Genomic DNA, 24,584 nt, shown 5'->3' with positions numbered 1-24,584 from the left:
CACTGGTCGGAATCTTGGACTCACGCAATCAGTTCCTCCACTCCTTAAAGATGCATTTTTTTTATTCTGGACGACAGTGATCTTATATTTCCATCTTTTTGTATGATCTGGCGCATGGAAATGCACTGTTGCTGGTGGGAAGTCTCCTGACTGCATCTCTGGAGCTCAGCTACAGTGATCTTTGGGTTCTTCTTTACCTCTCTCACCATGGATAGGATAGGTCAGTTTACCTCAAGTTGTTCTTTTTGTTAAACTGATCTTGAAACAACAGATTGTTTATTCTGGGAGTGCATTTATAATAAGGCCTTCTGGATTGACATTCATTATTCCCCAAACTTCCTGATTTCTCCTTAAAAGCTAATGTTTTCGGTATTCCCCTGAAGGATAAAAATCATTATTTGATTATTAATATAATTCTTGGAAAATTCTTCTTCATAAAAGTAAATGGAAAAAGACACGTCCACCATATCATGGTGAATTATGCTTCTTGCTTTCTTCATTAAAATCCATGAAAAGAAAATGGTCAGTAACTTTTAAAAATTGCTCAAGATCTAAATCGGCTCAATAAACCACTTTTTGTTTAACATTTTTATAAATTCATGCTGTTTGTTTATTTCAGAGCCCACTGGAGTAAAGAAAGAACGCCAGAAGGGACGCCCACCCAGCCTAGAGAGGTGGCCATTTCTGTATCAGGTGACCTCATCTCTGCTGAGTTCACCAGAAAACCTCCTGAAGAACCGCATGGTCCATGTTCTTTGTGAGACCACGACAGCTGGTTGCCCACTATCAAGGCCACCCTGTCATCTTTTCTCAAGTGCTGTCAAATGTCCTTCCATCTTATACAGACATAATGCATTTAAACCTTAATGAAAACGCACACCTAAACATTACACTTGAACTTGTGTTTGCGTCACACATAGACCGATGCATCAGGTCTGCTTCATATAATTAGACGTTGTTTAAATTTCAAGATAATCGCATCATAAATCTGGTTCTTCATGCAGGTCTGGATGATAAAGAAATGGGCGAACATCTCAGTCAGATTTCTGGGGATTTATTTACTGTCTTTCTCATGCAAGGCTCCCACATAATGTAGAAGCTCCTTTATCTCATGCAAAAGATTATTCTGTTTTCTTGAGCCTCATCACCGATCCTCTTCATGAAGAACTCATTTTTGTGGAAGTTCAGCAGAAGCTGACTAAGACAACCAAATACGTTTCCCTGAAAGGGAGCACAAGAATGAGCTATATGTCTTTGTTTGATGCTGCTTCTGCCCAGAATGAACCCTTGGTCTTCACAGTTCTGATGAGTTTATCTTGTCCAGGTACAGGTTCAAAGATGTCCTGACACTTGATGGAGATGTTTTGTCAGTGCTTTTTCAATCTGCCATACCACATGCATATGTGGTATATGAGTTCAACATATTGGATTTATGAGAATCTAGGATTTCCTCAGGGACACTGTAATCTGATATAAAAAATTGTTTTGTGATTAACAAAAAATGTTTTGTGATTAACAAAATGTAGAAATCCAGACGTTCCAGTCATAACTTCACATACAGTACAGGCCAAACGTTTGGACACACCTTCTCTTTCAATATGTTTTCTTCATGACCATTTTACATTGGTAGATTGTCACTGAAGGCATTAAAACTATGAATGAACACATGTGGAGTTATGTACTTAACCATAAAGGCGCCTAATACTGAAATAAGACATCTGCATTCTTTTATGTTTTTTTTTTATGCTTTTTTAGCAGGTTTAAATTAAAACACACATTATATGTAGTGAATACTTGTTTTTTCAATACAAAGAAATTCTGAATTGTTGAATTTTGAAGTGAAGTGAAAGTGATTAGTTAACACTTTCATGACAGCACAGCACCAAGTGCACACAGTGAAATGTGGTCTCTGCATTTAACACATCCCCTGAGGGAGCAGTGGGCAGTTATGACAGGCGCCCAAGGAGCAGTGTGTGGGGACTTCACCAGGTGAAGTTCTATCTAGAAGCCCAGTAATGGAGGCTCTTAGTCAGGCCCGTAATCAGGTTCCTGATACTTTATGTTCCCAGAGTGTAGATACTCCTTTTGGTTCTAGCATAATCTATGTAAACCAACACACATTACACCGTTACATACCTCCAGGTCAATGCCTGGAATGATCTTCACTGCCAGATTCCTTTTTTGACAATAGATTCACAAGTTAAGAGACATCATCTTGATTGGTGTGAAGTGTTCATTGCTAATAGCACCAACTTTAAGTACAGGCCTTAGGAACACGGCCTGGACACAATTAACAGAATATAAAAGTACAGTCGCATGCTCACAATTGGCTAATGTGTATCCCACACAGCAATTTCAATTTTATTTTAAGGTTTACATATATAAATTCTAAGATGATTTTAGTGTTTTTTTTTTTTTTACGTTAAACACTAGGAGATTTTGAAAGGTTTATTAATGTTTGAGACTCATCTAAAAACAGGTAATTTAATCAGAATGTTCAGAAGAGAAAAAAATAATATTACAGTAATACTTACTTCTGCCTGTTTTAACTACTTTAATTTAAATACAATTATGTTCATTTTTGCTCATCATCTAACCATTGGTTGTCCACATGGTGAAAGACAACACACATTTAAAGATTTAAACATTTTATTTTTCCTTATTTAGATGTAATTTCATCTCCAAACAGGAGCAGTAAAGCATCGTGTCTAGACGGCGTCTCCTCTTTCTCCCTCAAAATTAGTGCTGACCAGCTGGCTGGCACTCCTCAGGGACATGTCCCAGGACCGCCTACAGAACTGCTGCAATGGGTGGGCCAGGGGGACATAAAATCAGGCAAGTGATCAACATTATTAGTGTTAACTGCTGGTTTTATAATCCATCAACCTGCTGAATAGCAACGTAAAAGAATTTCACAGATACAGAGGACAGTATGAATCTTTGCTGAAGTTAAAGGACGCTAGATTAGGGAATAGCCTCATTTAATGCATATAAACAGCAAGGTTTTTTTTTTTATTGCACATTAAACATTTAGACATTATATAAGCAGCCATTCTGAAAACAGACTCCACAGGGAGTTGAACCCCGCCCTGATCCTGAAGGTCAAGAGTGCCACCACTGGAGCCTTTTTATTTGGCTTTTTTTTTGCTTCTACTGTTAATTATTAAACTGTTTAAGGAACTACAGGTTAAATTGGTGCCAATTTGTGTCCAATTCATCTCCAATTGGCCTAGTTGTTTTGTGGGGGAAACCGGAGAACCCGGAGAAAACCCACGCTGACACGGGGAGATACATGCAAATTTGCAAATCTCCACACAGAAGGGACCGAAACTCAGATCTTCTTGCTGTGAGACAAGGTGCTAACCACAATGTCACCGTGCCGCCCGTCACTAAGTACTTACCTTCATACTTACCTTCATGCTTACCTGTACTAGTGATCACTATTGGTGCTGCTGTGCTACTAATAGTGGTACTAGTAAGGTGGAGGGAGGAGGCACATCTCGAAATCCATGTCCCAGATGACAGGAATGTCGTTCAGCTCCTCCACAAAGTCCTCCAGACTGGCTTCCTGTTGGGGTCCCTGTGGACTGTCTGCTGCTGGGTCGCTGGTCATCATTTCTACCTCCATCTGGTCCTGAAGAATCCAGCGGTCCTCGATGCTCTCAAACTCCATGGATGATGTGCTAGTGGAGGGCTGATGAGCGCTGGTGACGGAGGTGACAGGGACCACGCCGGGCAGAGGGGAGGCAGGACCATCCTGTACCTGCGGCCTGCTCCATGGAAGCAAGATGCCCATCTCCACAGCCAGGTCCCAGATTCCAGGAACAGAACTCAGCTCGTCCACAACGTCTTCTGGAAGAACAACCTCCTGAGTGTCTTCCTGCTGGGGTGGCTGTGGAGTAGCCTGCAGCTGCTGCATACAGGGAATGCTCCACAGCAGAGCTGGAGGGGAGTTAGTGTCCCTCACACATGCCCACGGTATACCTGAGAAGTACACTGACATGAATACATTGAGATTTTTGGTGATAATTAACTGACTTTGATACCTTACAATGGACCATATATGTTTACTGGATACACAAATACAGGATTTACAGTGAGCTGCACCTGTTGTTTGTTTTTCTTATTTATCCTGACTTATGAATATGAGGAAATCAGTAGAATAGTCAAGAGAAAACACAGAATTATGTGGAGTTTCTTAATGTCTTACCAGTGTGAAGCATGTGAGCTGGTATTTTTGGAAGGATCTTGCGCGGTGGCCTCCTGGCGACTGGTGGTTCCTTGGCCTTCCGAGGGCGGCCCATCCTTCACCTTCTCTTTATAACTAAGTTATGCTAAGCTAAATTATGCTAAGCTAATCTCTCAACCAGAAGCTAAAATGAAGAAACTACTGACTAAATTAAGTTAATTTAAGTCTAAACAGTAACACTAATTAATAACAATGCTAAAAAAGTATAAGAAGTTAGCCTTTAAAAAGGCTTTTGGGGTAAAAAATTCTATTCGTTGTCTAAAGAAAGCAGGAGTAATGAAATAACAACTGGCTCATTCGGTGTTGCCTAGCAACTGTATGTTGTAAACATACCTTCACATGTAATAGCACTGAGCAGCCAATCAGGAGCCACATATTAAAGCAGAAATATTTTATTTATTCACATTTGCACAATTACACATCAGAACTGAAAATGTATATCTTTTTTGCAAACAAATGTTCAACACTTGGGGCAGTGGTGGCCTAGCGGTTAAAGAAGAGGCCCTGTAATTAGAAGGTTGCCGGTTCGAATCCCGATCCGCCAAGGTGCCACTGAGGTGCCACTGAGCAAAGCACCGTCCCCAAACACTGCTCCCCGGGCGCCTGTCATGGCTGCCCACTGCTCACTCAGGGTGATGGGTTAAATGCAGAGGACAAGTTTCACTGTGTGCACCGTGTGCTGTGCTGCTGTGTATCACATGTGACAATCACTTCACTTTATTTTACATGTTTATTTTACATGTTCAAATAAATGAAATAAACCTTTAGTCACTCAATGTTATTTCGTTTATTTAGTTTTACTGTGATCTAAAACTATTAGAGGTTTCATAGATTCATGGATTGAAATATCTATTTTAAAATATCTACTCAAAAGAGGGAAGCACCGTCCTCACACACTGCTCCGTACACTGTCATCGTGTGCTGTGCTGCGTTTCACAATGACGTTCACACTCATATGGTAGTATGGTCTTAAAACGGTCTTAAGTATTCAGATAACTCTGCACGTGCCAAGCAGGCACCACCCTGTGGTGATACACCTCTGTGTATCATTTTGCTTGAGTACCTGTCCGAGTTACAATTTGATTGCTACTTGTAATACACTTTTTAATTTGTATAGATGTTTTGTGGACACCCTGTATAAATGTACCAGAGAACTTGCATGTTTTGTCAAAAAAAAAAAAAAACTTCACAACAATTCAGATTATTATGAATTATGCTCCCCACTAATGATGTATGACATTGAGAATATGGAGGATGTTCTGAGAGATAGTCCTTTTTGATGATATGAAGACAAGATAAAGTCCTACACAGGGCTCCTTAATTTCTGCTGGCACTGGATATAGCCTGAACTTGATGCCTCTACATACAGTACTGGGTCAGATATGGGAGTTTGATAGGTGGTCACGTGAAATATGTTTTCTGAAAAAATTTCAGACCATATGCAGGTTAGGTGAACATTTATAAGTATAAGGTAATTTAATATCAAATCTCCAAATCTCCTCTCATTACTTAAACTATTTCATCTAAAAGATGAAAAGAAATTACCAGACATTGGTATTATGAGATGCTTTACAAGTACATGAGATGCTTTTACATGAGATGCTTTTATCCAAAGCGACTTACAGGAGGAAGACACCAGCAATTCTCGTTCGATTTCTATTGATTTTGAGGTTACAAAAACTAAGAGCCCTGATAAGGCCTAACTTGTCAACTTGTCTTGGATTACAGCAGGAGGGAGGAGGTCCATCATGTAGTTCTGCTAGACCTGAGGGTTTTCACTGTGGGAGACAGCAGAGACCCCAGCAGCAGCATCTCATCCATGTTACAGTGACCAACTCAGCTACGTCCAGGACCTCACGATCCTCTCTACGGATCTTCTCCATATACAGTGCTTTATGGAAGAGTGGCCCGACAAAAGCCTCTCCTCGGAGCAAGACACATGAAATCCTGCATGGAGTTTGCTAGAAAAAAAACAAAAACCTGACGGAATAACTTTATATTAGTTCATGTGATGCAGTATGAAATTTTATTATAGCGCTTCACTTATTCGTATGACATGCATGCTCAGGTAAAAGTAACTAACATTTAAAGGGAATGTGAGCAGTTTTTTCTGTTGATGCAACCTGTACGGATATTTTATGTCTTACATGCCTCGCACCATATATTGGGCCTCATTAATCTCCACTCTTTATCCTGGGCCAACAGCAACAAAAGAGGAAAGGGAATGGACCTGGTCTTCATTCGTCCGTCTCCACCTACCGTCCTTTCTTCCACTCCACTTCACATCTCTGACCACCACATTCTGTCCTTCACCCTCACTTTACCTATCGGATCCAAGACTGACCACCATTAATTACTCATTCTACATAACCTTCACTCGGTCTCACCTTCCTGCACTCTTTCACATCTTTCATATCTCTGACTCGTTCTTCTCCTTACCCCTGGAAGCCACCACTAACATTCTCCTCACTTTTCCTTTCTATGGATCATCTCTGCCCTCTTTCTTCCACACCCAAAATAACTTCTCCCCCTGCTCTCTGGCTATCTGAGACGTTGCACAGCAGTCGAAGGGAACTAAGAGCAGTGGAGAGGAAAAATAAGAAATCACAGCTAGCGTCACAGCATCTTTAGCATCCAAACATATTTGTAATTCATCATTTGTCTTCTGCAGTATGAGATCTCACCCAATCAGTCAGTTCATCAATCTTCCTTTATAACGTTCAATAACTTTCCATGCATGCAAGTTTGTTTCTTAAATTTCTCTCTCAGTGCAAATGGAACTTTCCTGCAGGCATGCACTACTGGCTGCCCACTGCTCACCAAGGGTGATGGTTAAAAGCAGAGGACACATTTTGTTGTGTCACCATGTGCTGTGCTGTGGTTTCACATTGACAATCACTTCACAAAAAAAAGTGTCAACCTGAAATTGAACAAATAAATGTTAATTGGCTGAAGAAAAACATGAGCCATAGCTGATATGGATAGACCACAATGCAAAGAGGATGTGAGGCATGTGGGATGGTGACCTAGATGTTTAGTTTATCCCTAGATTGTCCAGCATATCTGCGACACTCAGGATGTTGCTGGAACAGAAAAATGAGCAGCAAAAGAGTCGTTTCCAGATGATGAAGAAGAGAGCGGCAGTTCAAACAGTCTGATCTGGAATTTGTTCCCTTATGTCATCATTGCAGTTGCTCTCTGAAAATGAGCACTAATGTATTTGTTTAGTTACTTCATGCAAAAGGCTGTAAAAACAGTGATTTTAGAATAATGAATAGAATTAAAACTCTCTGCACCAGACAGTAATTGGTGAATGGTGTGATGATGTTATTTTCACTAATGTCCCCTCAACTTCTATAGGTCGCTCTCCTCCTCGTCCCGCCTCTCTCCTCCTCATTAGCATTTGAAAGCTACAGACATTCATACAGAAATCTCATTTTTGGACTGGATCAAAGTGGATGTAATTATGCAAAAGGCTGAATTTCAGAAAGAGATTTCAGATACAGTATTAGGGGACACTAACACTGATATAAAAGCAAAAAAATAAAATAATCACCTCAAGAATCACTCAGCATTTTCAGAAAGTAGGTGATTTTTACACAAGACTTGAAGAATATCGGGGAGTGGGTGTGTGTGTCGGGGAGTGGGCGGGTGTAAACGTACCTCTCCCTGATCCAGCATCTGCTGCTGTAGTTTCTCCACAAGCTGAGACTCATCATCCTACAGAGAAACGGAAAATGAATATATGTGGTTATCACAATTTTATCAAGGAAAAACTTATTTATTGAAAAATTATTTTATATCAAAACTACGTAAACAAAACACACATTTAAAGCACGCACATGAACAAATATTACCAAAAAACTCTGCTTGACCATGTCTGACGATTAATAAATTCCAAATAAATCGGCAGCCCGATACACAGCGTAAAAATCGCACACCTGCCGCACGCCTAAAAAGGGCAAAGACATTACCTGTGACGTCCCGTGGCAGAGTATGGGTGTGTTCTGTTTGTGTGTCTCTCTCTCTCTCTCTCTCTCTTTCTCTCTCTCTCTCCGTAATGTTGCAGGTGGCTCCATGATTGGACTCCTCCCACTTCCTGCCATGATTGGTGGGCTGTAATAGGGAAGAGGACTCAAAATGGCGTCTGCTTTGGGACAAGAGGAGGATGTGGTGTGAGGAGAGAGTGTTGTTGGTGATGCGAAGAGAGTGTTGGTGTGAAGCAAGAAGGATTGTGACCAGAAGACAAGAATAACTTAGACTGCCCAGACCTGTTTTGTGTGTGTTTTGTTGTTTCAATGTCCTTCTTTGTAATAAACGGTTAGCCATAAGTGTTGTTGCTGCTCCTATGTCCCATTTGTTATGTCCCTGACCCTAGACCAGGGACGTAACATACCGTAACACAGCCTTCATGCCCGCACGTATGGTGTGTGGTGAATGGTGTTATTTCCACAAATGCTCCCACAATTCTACAGGCTCAGACGATTAAAACAAACCATTCAAATCGATCAATGCGATCGTGAGATATGCCTGCGCGTATTGTACAGAATTACAGGCAAAACAGTCCACAACACAAGACAGGCGCCGCTGTTTCTGTAGATTCTGAAAGAAGACCAAACTATGATGGCGCAGCAAAGAAGCAAGTTTTTTACGACTGAGGAGGTGCTGGACATTCTGGTGCAACACAGCAGTCCAGCTATTTGTACTGTTCAATCTTCATCTGATGAAGAGGATCTCCTGTGTGCAGAAGAGGTTGAGGTATTTTCGGATCCCTTCTTCTGAAAGGTATGTACTCTCTGTTGTATAATTTATTTACGATATTTTTCATATATTTTTCAGTTATATATTTTTTATGTTTTCTCCCTCTAATTGTGTGATGTTCTTTGTTTATTTGCTGAGTACAGCATTGTTTATTTCAAATTAGTTATATAATCGAAATTGCTGGCTAATAAATGAATACATTTTACTTCATATTTTTTCTACCCCCACCTCTCTGCCAAGCGGCGATGAGATACTGCAAGATGAGGTGATCAAAGGGTGAAAACACTGCAGAAAGTGCCAGGAGCCACACGTCAAAAAAAAAAACAGCTTCAAGCAATGCCATGATACACAATAATGTGGATACAGTTCATTTATTCCAGGTATTATTGGAATTTAACATAGTTATTTTATATCGTTTTAGTATTACTTTTAATATTTTTCAAATTTCAAATCAATACATTTTGTTCTTGTTTAGCCAGTTTTTTTTGCAAGTTTTTCTTTTGATTGGAAAATATAAACATAAAAATGGGGAATATACATATGATGTGATATTTTCAAAACTGTCCCAAAACATCTGTAATTAGTTGGAATGAATAACTACAGTCACAAGTAAGTTAAAAAAAATTGTTTCCTCTGTTTAATTTTGGATATGACTATTAAAAAGGGCTCCAGAGCTCATCAATCTGCAACATTTCCGTCTTCCAGTTGTATTTTATACAGGAGCCTGAGTCCTTCAATATAGCAAATTGTCAGTAATACTTTAGTGTGGGTACTGTATCTGTATATGGTTTTTTGTACTTAACGGCGTATCTTGCTCAATCCAACAGGGCTAGCAGGGACGGGTCCTCCTGCTGTGCTCTTCTTGGGGTCAGAAGCGCCGTTTATCTTCCTCCCTCAGGTTAATCCGCATGCTGGGGACAACAGGTTCCCTATAATAAGTGCGTTCAAATGGACGGGGCAGAGCAGTCTAGCTGCATCGCCTTTGCGTTCCCACCAGCAACAAGGAGCGTGCGTTCCCATGCGCCAGATTTTACAAAAACATTGAAATGGACGATTAATGTCATCCAGAATAAAAAAACTGCATCTTTAAGGTTACTCCATTTAAACAGCAGTCCACCTTCACTGACCCCACTGCTGCCAGCGCACCCCGAGTTTCCTCACTTTGCTCCACATAGCGGAAGAGAGGAGGGAAAGAGTGCAGCCTGAACTGAGGACTTTGCTGCATGACATATCGCTGATCTGCACGGGGACAGACAAGAGTGGAGGAACTGATTGGTTGAGTCCAAGATTCGGACCAGTGCACCTCTTTCCTGGTCTAGGGATGTCGGGTGGTGTACTGACCTCTCGCTACTTCCTGTATTCTGTCTCCTGCGCGGATGTCTCTCTCCTGGCTGATGACCTGCTCCAGCCAACAAAAAACACAGGACATGAATATTAATGTATTGTACCAAATTTAAATTGTATTACACTGTAATAAAGTAAACATTAGCAGGCAAATTCTCAACAGTTTGTAAGCGCTTCCATGATGCCTGCAGAACACCAGGAGTCGGTCTATAGTCTACCGTATACGGTCTACCATGTTGTCCCTTCACAGCATTGTCTTCTAATATCATGGGAAACGTCTCTGGGTTCTGCACTTGAGGTTGCATCTGCATATTTTGGATCCTTTGAGCAGAGAACCAGGAAAAATTAGTAAAGTTAGTTATCTAATTGTACATTGCTGTTAAAAAGTAATAAAACATAACCTTCAATTTTTAAGATGCACTAGTAATGCAGGTTTAAATAGTGTTTGTGGACAAAGTGGACAATGAACCTTTTTGCAACAGACATTGAAAGTATTAAGCTCTAGTAAGGATCATGTCTTCAGTATTGATATGTGCATATATATGAATAACCAGAATTTAAATAATTAATACATTAAAAATATATTTATATTTGACAACTGAAAATCGATGAACTAATTTCTTTGAATACATAAATCTATTTCTTCAATAAGACTTATTTGCTGACTTGTCCTCAGCTTTCGACAACCTGCACCCCCACATCCTGGCTAATTAACTTTCCTCCAAATTTCATCTGGACAACCAGACAATCCTGTGGATATTGGACTTTCTGACCAACAGATCACAGAGAGTACTGGTTAAAAAAACTGACCTCCGTTATACCTCCACCTGGTCACCACAAGGCTGCATGCTCTCTCCTCTGCTCCTCATCTTATATACAGATGACTGCAGGCAGACACCCGGTGAAGGACGCCAACGACACAGTCCTCCAGTCTCTGTTGTCAGGCCCCTCACACAACCATGGTCCGCTTCTGCAGGAGTTTGTGGACTGGTGTGACACCTCATGTCTGGAACTGGACATCAGTAAAACCAAGGAGATGTTGGTGATCTTCACCACTAAGCAGGGGGACCTGGCTGCAGCAGTTACCTCCATCCACGAGAAGCCAGTAGAGCTAGTTGAGGAGTATAATACTTGGGCATCATCTTCGATCCCCTGCTGAAGTTCTCCTCCAACACAGAGGAGATTCTCAGAAAGTGTCACCAGGCAGCTCAAATCCTTTGTAGTCAGGAAAGACATTTTACGGACTTTTTACTATTTACTATTGTGTGTCACCCCAGGATCTTTAACCTTCTTTATTCGAGGGCAATAACTTTACTGTATAACTAATCTGAACCACCAACAGTAATAATGCTGACAGCACAGCTTTGCCCTACATTACTAATATTAACTACTGCTACAAACAGTCTTCCCCAGACCTTCAAAACCCTACACCACTAATAAGAGATCATAATAATGTAGCAAAAAAGCCAATTCAAATACCAAACCTGACCTGAAGTGATGGCTGCTGGAAAAATGAAAAACATAATATCTCCGTTTTTACAGCAAACTTTGAAGTGGTTATAAAATAGGCAAATATGAGTCATGCATCACATGCAATCAGCATTTCATTAGAATTGTCGTGGTTGATTTTACTAATAATGCTAGATAATAGCTAATGCTAAGTGAATGCTAACCTGCTTTAAGCAAAACAATAATGCTCAAAGCCTTAAACCAATTTCTCAAAGTAAAGCCTGTAAATCAAATACATTTTAAATAATCTTACTTTTGTACTAAGCGCAGTGAAAAATCCATTCACGGATCCTGCCACAGAGACATTTATTTTTTAAACTCCCACCTCTTCCCTCCATTTCGTTAGACCCGCCTCCTCTACAATTTGATTGGTTCTCTCTCTGACCCAATCAATTTTCGTTCTGCCCTCGGACGTTTGTGAGTAAGTTAAACAGGCGCTACTGCTTTTCACGTCCGATGTGAAATATGTATATATAACTATGATGTATGATGACGATCCCCAGCTTGAATATTGCTATTATATTAATAATATTATATTAATAATATTGAATATTATTAAAAATATATACATTTATATTTAGTGACATTATACCGGCCACTTTATTAGGTACACCTTGCCAGTACCACGTTAGACCATTTTGCCTTCTGTAGTTTTAAATTTTTTCACTCAGCAGAATTTTCTTTCTATAGATGTTATTGAGACATATTTTATTTCACATTCTTGTGTCTTTGTGTGTTTGTCATTATGTAATCATTTTTTTCCTAAATCAATGAAGTTTTCTGATTCTGAAGTGCCTTAATTCTCAAAGCATAGATTCAACAAGATGACGGAAACATCCCTTACAAATTTTATGGCTACACATCCATGATTCGAATCTCTCGTCACACCCTATCAGAAAGATGTCTGATTGGATTGAGATCTGGTGACTGTGGAGGACACTGCAGTGCAGTCAACTCACTGTCATGATCAGAAAACCAGTTTAATATTCAAATGGAAGTTCAATGGGCAATTGGCAATGCAATGTTCAATTAGTGCATGTAAACTGATGTAATCCTTAGAAGTTTTTTAATAAAAAATATAATAACAATTCACTCAATTGCATTCTGTTTTGCCATGGGTTTTCTACATATTTATTCAAAAGGAAATTCATTTTGCAAATGGCAATTCAATGTCCAAAGTGCTGATGCAATCCTTTTGTCATGATCCGGACCGGCAGGGGTTACTCCGAATCCGCAGTCCGGACCGGAGTTTCATGTTATTCTCGTGTAATGTTCCCTGATCGTGTTTACCTGGTGTCTATTTATATAATTGTATAAAGCTATCCTGTTTGTGTCTGTTCGCAGTCGGGTCATTATGCGTGTTTATGTTCCCTTGTCTCGTGTGTAGTCTGTATTAAACCCCTAAACACCTTTATTAATTTTTGAATAACAAATGACTAAATTGCAAATCTTTTGCTTTAGAAGAGTACATGGAAAACAACAAAAGTGGTCGACCAGTTTACAGTATCTTTTTACACTGATAATATCAGCTCTAATCAGCTATTTTTGTACATGCTGTATATTTTTTAAGCTGGAAGAATGAATCAAATATTGCTGCTACCACTAAGTATTAGTATTGTTTAGTTTAAGGTATTGCTGGGTTTTCTTAGCATTGCTTCAGACTCATCTCAGCAGGTTCCAAGAAGAACGGAACTTCCATTACCTGAGATGCGAAAATAGCCAGCTGAACCAGCTGAATTCAGAAGAGAACCGCATTCTTTCCCCCACATACTCTTGCCACACGCAAATATATATATTTCATTAAGGTGTGTTTGGGTGTGTTTGTGGGGCCCTACCCAGAGGTCCTTGTGACTTTAGAATGATTGTGCTAGTGTGATCTAATGTGATCTATCATATGTGCTAGATGTGTTTACCATGAAACATCTCTGTGATGATGCAGAATCGAGATGCAGAATTATTTTTAGGTTGATGAGCTTTATGGTGCAATGGCCCAGACTTGGCAGATGTGGCTGGAATTGAAGTCCCTGATGTCAAGTTAACCCGTCAGCTTACGCCAGAGGAGCTTGCAAGACTGCCCAATCATGATGTTTCTATGAGTGAAGCACAGGAAGTTTACAACTCAACAGTAGAACAACTGGAATACCTATTCCCAGACTAACATTCCTTTAGGCTGCCTGAAGTACAAATAGGATGTCAGGAATTAAGTAATGCATATTGTCTAATACAGTCAACTCTAATAGAGCACAAAATCACACACAGAATCTTTTGAAACTCAATTTATGAATGACTTAAGACTGAAAGTACATAACACCAATGAATACACTGAATCTAAAATAGCAGTAAAAGCATAAAAGAGTTGTAAATGCTAAATACAATGTAGAATTCTGATAAAGGTCTCAACCGAAATGTCATAAATCTCAACTGTGTGTCAAGAACAGTGAGGGGAAAAGCATTGTTACCAAATCAGGCCGTTCCTTTAACATCCTTAGGACCCCAGTGTCTTTCAACCCAGTTCTTATCTGTGCCACCTGCCTTTCACATCTAGTAGAAACAAGATGGCACCAGACATGGATAACATTTAGCTGCACATTCTGAGCAGCTGAATAAGCGCACATAATATATGTCAATTACATTCTACATGAGGAACCTTTTTTCAGCCAAACACCGTCTGTTGGACACTGTCATCGTGGGAAGGTCCTAACTGATCGGCAAGTGGTTAACTTGGTCTCGTTCAGCAGTTAAGTCGTTGTTCCTTTCAAGCTGTGAAATCACAGTAAACATGCAAAACTGATCATGCCTAAAAGACATAAAAAAGACATAAAAACACTTAGATACATATGCATTTAAACACAGACAAGATATAAAAAATGATGATATAACTGTACAACTTGTGTTGAATTCTGTTGACTGAATATGAAATATCTATAAATATATTCTACATTTGCACTTACAAGTGTAACAATGTCCATAACATCAAGGTCATTGAGTGTTTAATACCATGGTAAAAACATTGGATCAATAAAACACACACTGTCCAGGGAAATCAGAAGAAGCTACTCTGAGAAGTGGAATGAATAGTTTTTGGTCAACAACCCGGCGTCAGTGTGGAGAGACATTACCAGCTACAGACAACAGACCCCTGGCATATGACCATAAATTCTAATAATTCATATTTATACATGTCACCCACCCCACCCCAGAGACAACAACCCCCGAAAACTCCTGAAGTTTGAAGATGACACCACCATCACTGGACACATTCAGGATGGTGACTAATCTGCATAGAGACATAAAGCTGAGCTGCTGGTACTCTGGAGACCGTGTAGACTAGGACCATCTAGCACATCACTATTGTACTATTTTATGTGTACCTGTATTATCTTAGCAATCATTAATGTTTATAATGTGTGTATATAAGATTTGATTAGATTTGATTTTGGTCTGAGATGCTGGATGGGTGGAGGGTGAAGATGAAGCAGAGGCCTGAGATGCTGGACGAGCACTGTAAGTAAATGTATAGAGATGAATGAAGCAGCCACATCATCACTGTAGTTTGTACATGGTAGATTATCAGATGGTTACTTACGTTTCACAGACATCAACATGGTCAACATGGTTGTGACGTCCCGTGGCAGACTATGGGTGTTTTCTGTTGTGTTTGTGTGTGTGTCTCTCTCTTTCTTTCTGTGTAATGTTGCAGGGTGGCTCCTCATCAGCCCATGATTGGACTCCTCCCACTTCCTGCTGTGATTGGTGGGCTGTAGTCGGGAAGAGGATTCAAAATGGTGGCTGCTTTGGTGAAGAAGAAGAGAGTTGGTGAAAAGAGGAGGAGAGTGTTTGTGGAAGATAGACTGTTGTTGGTAGAGAAGAATGTTGTTGGTGAAGTGAAGGATTAGGACGAGAAGATAGGACTTAGACTGCCCAGACCTGTTTTGTGTTTCTGTTGTTGTTTAAATGTCTTTGTTGTAATAAAAGATTAGTATTAAGTGTTGTTGCGTCGTTTTGGAGTTTATACTCATATGTCCCATTTGTTATGTCCCTGACCCTAGACCGGGGACGTAACAATGGTTCATCATGGAATTCTGGCCACAGAACATACAAGTCACCATGCACTGTGTTAGTGGCTTATCCTTCAGTGTCTGTATGAGACTGTAATGAGAAAGTCTTTATTTACATATATATAAAATATATATAGAAATAGTGCATTTAGAACCCCCCCAGTGTCTATACCTAAATCTTTTGCAAGTAATCATGTCTAGTAACATAGACGTAGTATAATTAGATAAAGAATGTATACAAGTATGATGGTTATACCTGTGCTTTATTAAGGCAGGTTTTAGCTTTGCCCTCAACTTCCACATCCCACAGGCTATTTCACATTCATCCAATCTGTTAACATAAAAGTAAATGTTGCCTGATGTGCATAAATACTGTGTTGTGTACCCATTACTGGGGCAATCAATCACTGCAAATGTTCGGTAATGAGACAGTAACATACTGGTAAATTCAGCAAAAGTGCAAAATTTATCTGTAAGTGAAAAATACTGTTCTGGTTATTGAGTGACAAAATAACAAAACATTTTTACAGTGTAAACATTGGCCTTTGGTTAAACAGCCTATACATTTTAAAAAGTTAAATAAGCTACACCTGAAACCTCTTCGTGAATCATTTTTCCCCGCGTTCCACCCGCTCCATGACGAGTAGATGTTCCAGCACCTGACACAGTCACTGACCTTTCTGAAGGTTGATTTGATTTGAATTCATAATTTCCACTTATTAAAACGCAATTGTTTTAAAGGAGTGAATGTTGCCACCATATTAAATAAACAGAAATAAATCTACTGACGTCTAAGTAAACATCAGTAGACCTTGTAAATGATTGAGTGAGATCTTTACCGCCATCTAGTGGACATAAGAAATCGTTGCAATTAGGAATGCTTGAAGTTGTACTTTTCCTCTCTTGAACATTGAAAGTATATATTTTAAAATATATTCTTCAAGAATGAACCTCTATGCAACCTCTAGCAGTATTAGTAAACAGTAAAATAAAATAAAATAATTTAACTAAATAAAATTCAGTTGCTAAATGTTGCTAAATTTTATTCATTTGGACAGTAAATGTAAATAATTTGGCTATTCAAAAATATATCAAACACGTATTTTGACCAGAAAGAGATTTTCAGTTCTAATATGCAAAGGTTCAAATATGAATAGAGAAAATGTTTCTGCTTTAATATGTGGCTCCTGATTGGCTTCTCAGTGCTGTTCCATGTGAACATATGTTTACAACATACAGTCGCTAGGCAACACTGAAGGAGCCAGTTGTATTTTTATTACTCCTGCTTTCTTCAGACAAAAAATTCAACTTTTCACACCAAAAGCCTTTTTAAAGGCTAACTTCTTTTACTGTTTTAGCACTGTTATTAGTTAGTGTTTCTATTTAGACTTATTATTTATTTTGTAGTTTCTTAATTTTAGCTTATGGTTGACAGATTAGCTTAGCATAATTTAGCGTAGCAAAACTTAGCTTAGTATAACTTAGGTTAGCATAATTTATTACCTGCACAGTTTTCTTTTTTAGAACACAGAGAGAGATTTTTCCAGGTGAAGGATGGGCCGCCCTCGGAAAAAGACCAAGGAGCCACCAGTCACCAGAAGGCCACCTCGCAGGATCCTGCCAAAAATACCAGCTTACATGCTTCACACTGGTAAGACATTAAGAAACTCCACATAATACTGTATTTTCTCTTCGGTATTATACTGCTTTCCTCATAATTCATAACTCAAGATCAATAAGAAAAAAAACCCACAGGTGCAGCTCACTGTAAATTCAGTATTTGTGTATCCAGTTTTGTGTATCCAGATATGGTCCATTGTAAGTTATCAAAGTCAGTAAATTATCACCAAATATCTCAATGTATTCATGTCACTGTACTTCTCAGGTATACCGTGGGCATGTGTGAGCAACACTAACTCCCCTCCAGCTCTGCTGTGGAGCATTCCCTGTATGCAGCAGCTGCAGGCTACTCGACAGCCACCCCACCAGGAAGACACTCAGGAGGTTGTTTTTCCGGATAATGTGGTGGACGAGCTGAGCTTTGTTCCTGGAATCTGGGACCTGGCTGTGGAGATAGGCTTCCTGCCTCCATGGAGCAGGCCGCAGGTACAGGATGGTCCTGCCACACCTCTGCCCAGTATCATCAGTGCTCACCAGCCCTCCACCAGCACATCATCCATGGAGTTTGAGAGCAACGAGGACCGCTGGATTCTTCAGGACCAGACGGAGGAGGAAATGATGACCAGCCACCCAGCAGCAGACAGTCCACAGGGACCCCAACAAGAAGCCAGTCTGGATGATTTTTTGGAGGAGCTGAACAACATTCCTGTCATCTGGGACATGGATTTCGAGATGTGCCTCCTCCCTCCACCTTACTAGTATCACTATTAGTAGCCCTAGCGGCACCAATAGTGATCACTAGTACAGGTAAGCATGAAGGTAAGTATGAAGGTAAGTATTTAGTGACGGGCGGCACGGTGACATTGTGGTTAGCACCTTGTCTCACAGCAAGGAGATCTGAGTTTCGGTCCCTTCTGTGTGGAGATTTGCACATTTGCATGTATCTCCCCGCGTCAGCGTGGGTTTTCTCCGGGTTCTCCGGTTTCCCCCACAAAACAACTAGGCCAATTGGAGATGAATTGGACATAAATTGGCACTAATTTAACCTGTAGTTCCTTAAACAGTTTAATAATTAACAGTAGTAGCAAAAAATTAAAGCCAAAAAAAGGCTCCGGTGGTGGCACACCTGACCTTCAGGATCAGGGCGGGGTTCAACTCCCTGTGGAGTCTGTTTTCAGAATGGCTGCTTATCTAGTGTCTAAATGTTTAATACATGTTTAATCACTTACTGCTTATATGCATTACATGAGGCTATTCCCTAATCTAGCGTGATTTACCTTCAACAAATATTCACACCATCTCCTGTATCTGTGAAATTCTTTTACGCTGCTATTGAACTACACAGACACCCCCAGCAGGTGATTGCTTTATAAAACCAGCTGTTAATGCTAATAATATTGATCACTTGCCTGATTTTATGTCCCTCAGGCCCACCCATTTCAGCGGTTCTTTTAGACGGTCCTGGAAAATTGTGGGGAGAAGACACGTCCCTGAGGAGCCCCGGTACTCACAGTCAGTGAGTGAAACCTGGAGCCAGCTGGTCAGCACAGGTTTTGAAGGAGGAAGAGGAGACATCGTCTAGACCCGATGCTTTACTGCTTGCCTGTTTGTGGAAGAAATGACATCTAAATAAGAAAAAATAAAATGTTTGAATCTTTAAATGTGTGTTATCTTTCACCGTGTGGAAAACCAAAGTTAGATGATGAAAAAAAAAATGAACATAATTGTATTTAAATTAAAGTAGTGAAAACCAGCAGATGAAAATATTTCTGGCCTAGTGCACAAAGGACTTAACACATTTGGCCTAAAATCGTCACATAGATCAGTTATAGCAGGTAAAGAAGTAAATCACAAACCGACATATATTTTGTGGCATGTGACGTGTGGAATTCGGTGACTATGTCACATCTAGGTCCAGCTGTATTACAGCGTCCACCTTCATCCTCTGTCCTCCACAGTGGAGTGGATGGTGAAGGATAGAGAAAGTAGAAGAGTGAGTTAGTGATGAATTAGTCAATCTCAAAGTCAATACGGAATATTAACAATACTTAACCCTGAGCTGCTCCAGGGGGACTGTCCCTGTCACTACTGACTGTAAAGCACTCTGGATAAGGCCGTCTGATAAATGCTGGAACTTGTTCGTTGTTCCAGGTTAAGTGCATGCTAGATCATGTTCTGTTGATCTAGTGTTCACACTTACAGGACATTCACATGCTCACTTCACATTGCATGATGTATCACTTTTTATTCATTTTCTCTTTTGAACATTCTGATTAAATTACCTGTCTTTAGATGAGTCTCAAAAATTATCCTAGTGTTTTTTTTTTTTTTTAATGCTTTATTTGTGATTTTCAAATTTTCAACAACAATCAAATAACAGCTGTTGACCAATTGTTAGAGTTGTACGCCGTTCCAACACTTATAAACCAGAGAAGAATGACACGAAGAAGTTGAGTTCTTTTACTTGCAAGGAGAGCGATCAGAGACGACCAATACAGCAGCCTCCAAAAAGCTCTGCCGTCTCTTCTGCTTCCTCTCTTTTTATTCAATAATAGGGCGGTACATTCATCACAGGATCACACCAAATAAGCTTATAATTTGCATGTAGGGTTGTCTCTTTGGTAGACGCTCCATCGCCAAGGTCTTCTTGTTTTTCTTGCTTCTCCGCAGCTGCAGGCCTCCTCTTATCAAGTCGCGGTCATTCTGTTCTGCAAACAGCCTTTAGCCCACCAGTTTCTGAAGAGACTAATGATTCAATGTAGTGCGCATATTAAAAAGATTAATATAGTTTAATGCATGCGAGATATATATATATGTCAAAAGGATTAATAGAGTTTAATACATGTGGGATATATATGTCAAAAAGGTAGTAAAGGTTAATAGCATGATAACTTATATACATTTTCCAACATTTCCCCCCTGTTTATCATGTATCAAACCTTTTTCTAATTCTTTTTTTTTTTTTTTTTTTTTCTTAATAATAACAACAATAATAATAGAAAAAATCGTGAGTATAGTGATATATATACATATATCTTTTTTTTTTTTCTTAATAATAACAACAACAATAATAATAATAGAAAAAATCGTGAGTACCACACAGAGTGATAATGCCCTTCTGGACCACATAGGGACTGTAGTACGGTGCTGAGAACAGGCCACATGACGCACCGAATCGAAACCACAATGCAACCAACCAAGCATTCAAGAGAACAAAAACGTGGTGTCGCTGTTCAGGAGAGGACAGAATAAATGCTACCCTGCCGATTCAAAACGCTGCTCCTTTTTTTTTTTTTTTTTTTTTTTTTTTTTTTCTTTGAATCAGCAGATTCAAGTCTGCTGAGAGATCCATATTCTACCATCCTATCACCATAAGTCACCATATTTCCGAACGTCGTTTCCAGCCTTATCCAAACAGCACCTTGCCTGATAAATACAGGAAGTTCAGAATTAAAACAACAAAAAGCCTGATAAATTCAGGAAATACAGAATTAAAACAACAAAAAAGCCTGATAAATTCAGGAAATTCAGAATTAAAACAACAAAAAATACATTTAAAACATAATGAGTCAAGCATATGTCCCCCAATATTTCCCCCCTGTTTATCATGTATTGAACTTTTTTTTTTTTTTTTTTTCTATAGTACTTCCCTAATAACCTCTTCCGGTAGGATTTTCGACTATTAGTTCATAAACTGAGCAATACATTTACACTCAAAGGGATGTTGCTTCAATTCTCGAAGATAGATTCTCAGAACAGTTGGCTCAACTGTAAGTCACTGGGCTCCATGGACATCTCAAAGCCCTCATCGTGGATTTTATTTTCCAAGAGCGGGTATAACTGTGTGGGATCAACCTCCCTGGGTGATAAGGCCGTAGTGATGAGACGGTTCACAAGACTGCGCAGACAAGGAATACAACAACATCCACACAAGGTCAGAATTGCTGCAAATACAGCCATAGATGTTAAAACAGATTGAACTAGGGCTTTGTATTTCCCGAATACATTCATCCAGGAATCCCACATCGTAGTTTCCACCCCTGAATGCTCCTTCATCTTCCGGTTGAGGGTGCGCAGGCCGTCAATGGCCAATGTCAGACTGCCTCCTGCAGCTGTGTTGTTTGGTATGAACGAGCAGCATTGCTCTCCAAACACGGCGCAAAACCCCATTTTTCTCAGCCAAGAGCATATCAAGCGCTATTCTGTTCTGAAAAGCCATTAGGGAAGTGGCGGATAATTGCCCATGCACGGCCTCAAAACCGTCTTGTGTCCAATTTCCTAATTTCTGAACATTGTAATGGATGTAGTTGATCCTGTCTACGTTCTTATTAATCGTACACCACCAACACAAGGTTGATTCTAATCCTGCTGCTATTTGATTTGCTATTTTATATTCGTCAGGCACCCCCCCTGGGAACCCCAATTGCATCTATGTAAGTTGGATCTGTTAGCTTCTCCCAGGGCGGGGTTGACCGCTTCGTCTGGTGCCAGTCTGCAGGCACCAGGCTGTCTATTTTGAATAATAGGTTACTTATTGTTGTTGGATATATGGACACTGGTAATAAAAGGGTTACTAAGACACACAACCCGGTGGTGTTTGTGGGCAATCGATCAAACAACCTGATCCCAAACTTGATCCCAACTTCTGCAACGACAATCTGGTTGAGTTATAACCGCTGGTTTTACCTGTAATAATGGTCATGGCCCCATACAAAGCACGCAATCTTGTTGAGTGACAATAGCTGCTTGCTCCACTTAAAGAAGCCAATTGTTGTTTTTACCACATCAAGCATGTATCAATTATTTTTTTTAATTTTTTTTATATAGGCTAAAGCCATATGTAGCTGTACCACCAACCCCCCTGTTGAGATATGTGTTTTCCCATGGCTCAAAATCGCAGCCCATCTTTTTTTTTTTCTAAAAAATTGTAAATAATAAAAAATGAAATTAACAGTTGTCGATAAGGTAACATCCAAATTGCATCAAAAACCCGCGTAGAAACACATCCTCAGTCATGCTGAAAATCAAAGACTACTACAGCAGTATCATCCAACATCCGTTACGCACCCGATTCGTCTTTACACAAAAATTTGCACCTCCCAAAAATAAATAAAAAAAGAATGCATGAAAAATCAGCTTCAGGACATAGTGAAGGAGAACAGAGGTGAGACGGTCACAATTTTGGAGGCCTAATGTGGGTGGGGAGTCTGTTTAAAGCTAAGAGGGCCTGCTCTGCATCAGGGTTCCACAGCACCTGAGAAGACATCGATTTATAATGAGTGAGGGCAGTTAAAGGCTTGCTGAACCTTGGAAGAAATACTCAATGGTAGGAACAAAAGGCAATAAATAACAACAACTGTTTTACAGTAATGGATGTGAGGAGTTTGGATGACAGGTCCTTGTCATCTTCCACTAATAATGCGACCCAGAAATATAACGGAAATGTAACAGCAAAAATGCAACTGAAATCCAAACCAAAACTGAGACAATAACCCTATTGCTGTAAATAATAATAATAATAATTATTCTCTAAATGCTCTCGGTCTGGGTTCAAGGAAACAAAAAGTGCACAGCGCAAGATATAACCAGAATAATGTAGTCATCCCAATGCTACCATTTAAATAAAGAACAATACAGTATCTGTCACAGGGGGAATTCGATGACGCACTTGCAGACATACTTTCGGCGTAGGGATGAGCCGTCGTACCGGTAGAGGACACTGGGCGAGCGGGGCAGGAGGACCGGGGGCGCCTGGCCGGCGAGGAATGAGGAAGTAATGGACGCGCTGCAACGCAGCGGGGAGTCAGTTCGGGATCTTTGGGAAGGACCGGGGCAGAGGAGAACCGGAAGACGGCGGGTTTCAGGATGGTTCGGTATCTTTGGGAGGACGGGAGTAGGTCTTGGGCGGCAGAAAGGTAGGGGAGCATGGAATCCCGTCTTAACCGAGGGGTCAGGTAGGTTCAAGGTCAGGGGCAGGAAGAGGTTGTAGTCAGGAAGTTCCGGTCGGGGTTCCTTTCGTGGTTTCCAGGGGATCAGGCAATTCTCGAAGTCGTGGGCAGGCGAAGGTCGTATTACGGGAATCTCAATTATCGTAGGTTGTGGGTGAGAGAGCTAGCGTCTCTGGCGAGTAAACTCATACAACTCATTTAACTCATACAACTCATACAAAGAGCGGGCGTGTCTCCTTGGTGTTACCTCCCTTTTATACTTGCCACCGCCCGCTTCCATTTCCTCTTCCGGGTTGCCATCTCCCAGGCTGGTGAGGTGCCCTCTAGCGGGCTGGAGGCGCGTTGGCCATGACAGTATCATATCGGTCATTGGCTGGGGCAACACAATGAAATGAAATAAAATCCACAGTACAATATAAATGTGAAGCCCTTTTTTTTTTTTTTTTATATGTCTTCCACTGTTTTTCTTTTACATGGCTGCACTAGAATCAACAATGAGAAAAGAAAAAAATTCACTTGTCAGAGGGATGCGTATCAGTGTGTTATGTCTTCGTATTCAGCGTGAGTGTCAGTGTAGGTCAGTGTAGGTGTGATGGACCTTATTCAAAGACACAGTAACAGAGGCAGACAGTGCAGCCGTTGGGAAATCTCCCTTCTTAAATAAAATAAAACAACAAAAAACCCAGAAAAAAGAACCCAAAGTGTACATACAACAGTACAATATTAATTTAAAATTGCACAGTTTAGATGTAATGTATATATTTTCCCCAGCTTTTCACAAACTTAATTTTAAAACTCTCAGAAACAAAAGAAAACAAACAAACAAGATACACAAAATGTTAATTCAAAATATTTCCCATATTCCCTTTAAATCTGAATAAGGTGGAGACCCGTTGTAAATCGCTGTGCTGATTTATCTATTGCTAAGAGTTCCAAAACAAAACGAGAGAGAGAGAGAGATAGGCCCCACACACACACACACACACACATACCAGAGAGATAAGGTCTGCCAATGCGTGTAGACGCACATACCCACACACACACACACACACACACACACACACAGAGGCTGGAGTGTCTCATTAGAACTCCTGT

At 40.1% G+C, this 24,584-nt stretch overlaps 2 long non-coding RNA genes across 2 annotated transcripts; both read right to left on the bottom strand.

The window, feature by feature from the left end:
• Nucleotides 1-8,253: 8,253 nt before the first annotated feature.
• On the bottom strand, nucleotides 8,254-10,239 carry LOC114778587 (uncharacterized). Its single transcript, XR_003746411.1, has 3 exons — nucleotides 10,138-10,239; nucleotides 9,814-9,921; nucleotides 8,254-8,288 (listed from the first exon to the last, which is right to left on the bottom strand). It is a non-coding gene; the product is annotated as an uncharacterized LOC114778587 (long non-coding RNA).
• Nucleotides 10,240-13,678: 3,439 nt separating this feature from the next.
• On the bottom strand, nucleotides 13,679-14,610 carry LOC114778588 (uncharacterized). Its single transcript, XR_003746412.1, has 3 exons — nucleotides 14,511-14,610; nucleotides 14,323-14,404; nucleotides 13,679-13,953 (listed from the first exon to the last, which is right to left on the bottom strand). It is a non-coding gene; the product is annotated as an uncharacterized LOC114778588 (long non-coding RNA).
• Between the last annotated feature and the right edge of the window lie 9,974 nt (nucleotides 14,611-24,584).

This window comes from Denticeps clupeoides, unplaced genomic scaffold (assembly GCF_900700375.1).
Source record: "Denticeps clupeoides unplaced genomic scaffold, fDenClu1.1, whole genome shotgun sequence".
Taxonomy (NCBI): Eukaryota; Metazoa; Chordata; class Actinopteri; order Clupeiformes; family Denticipitidae; genus Denticeps; species Denticeps clupeoides.
Note: the sequence above shows the minus strand (reverse complement) of the source record. Positions and strands in the feature narration are given on the sequence as shown.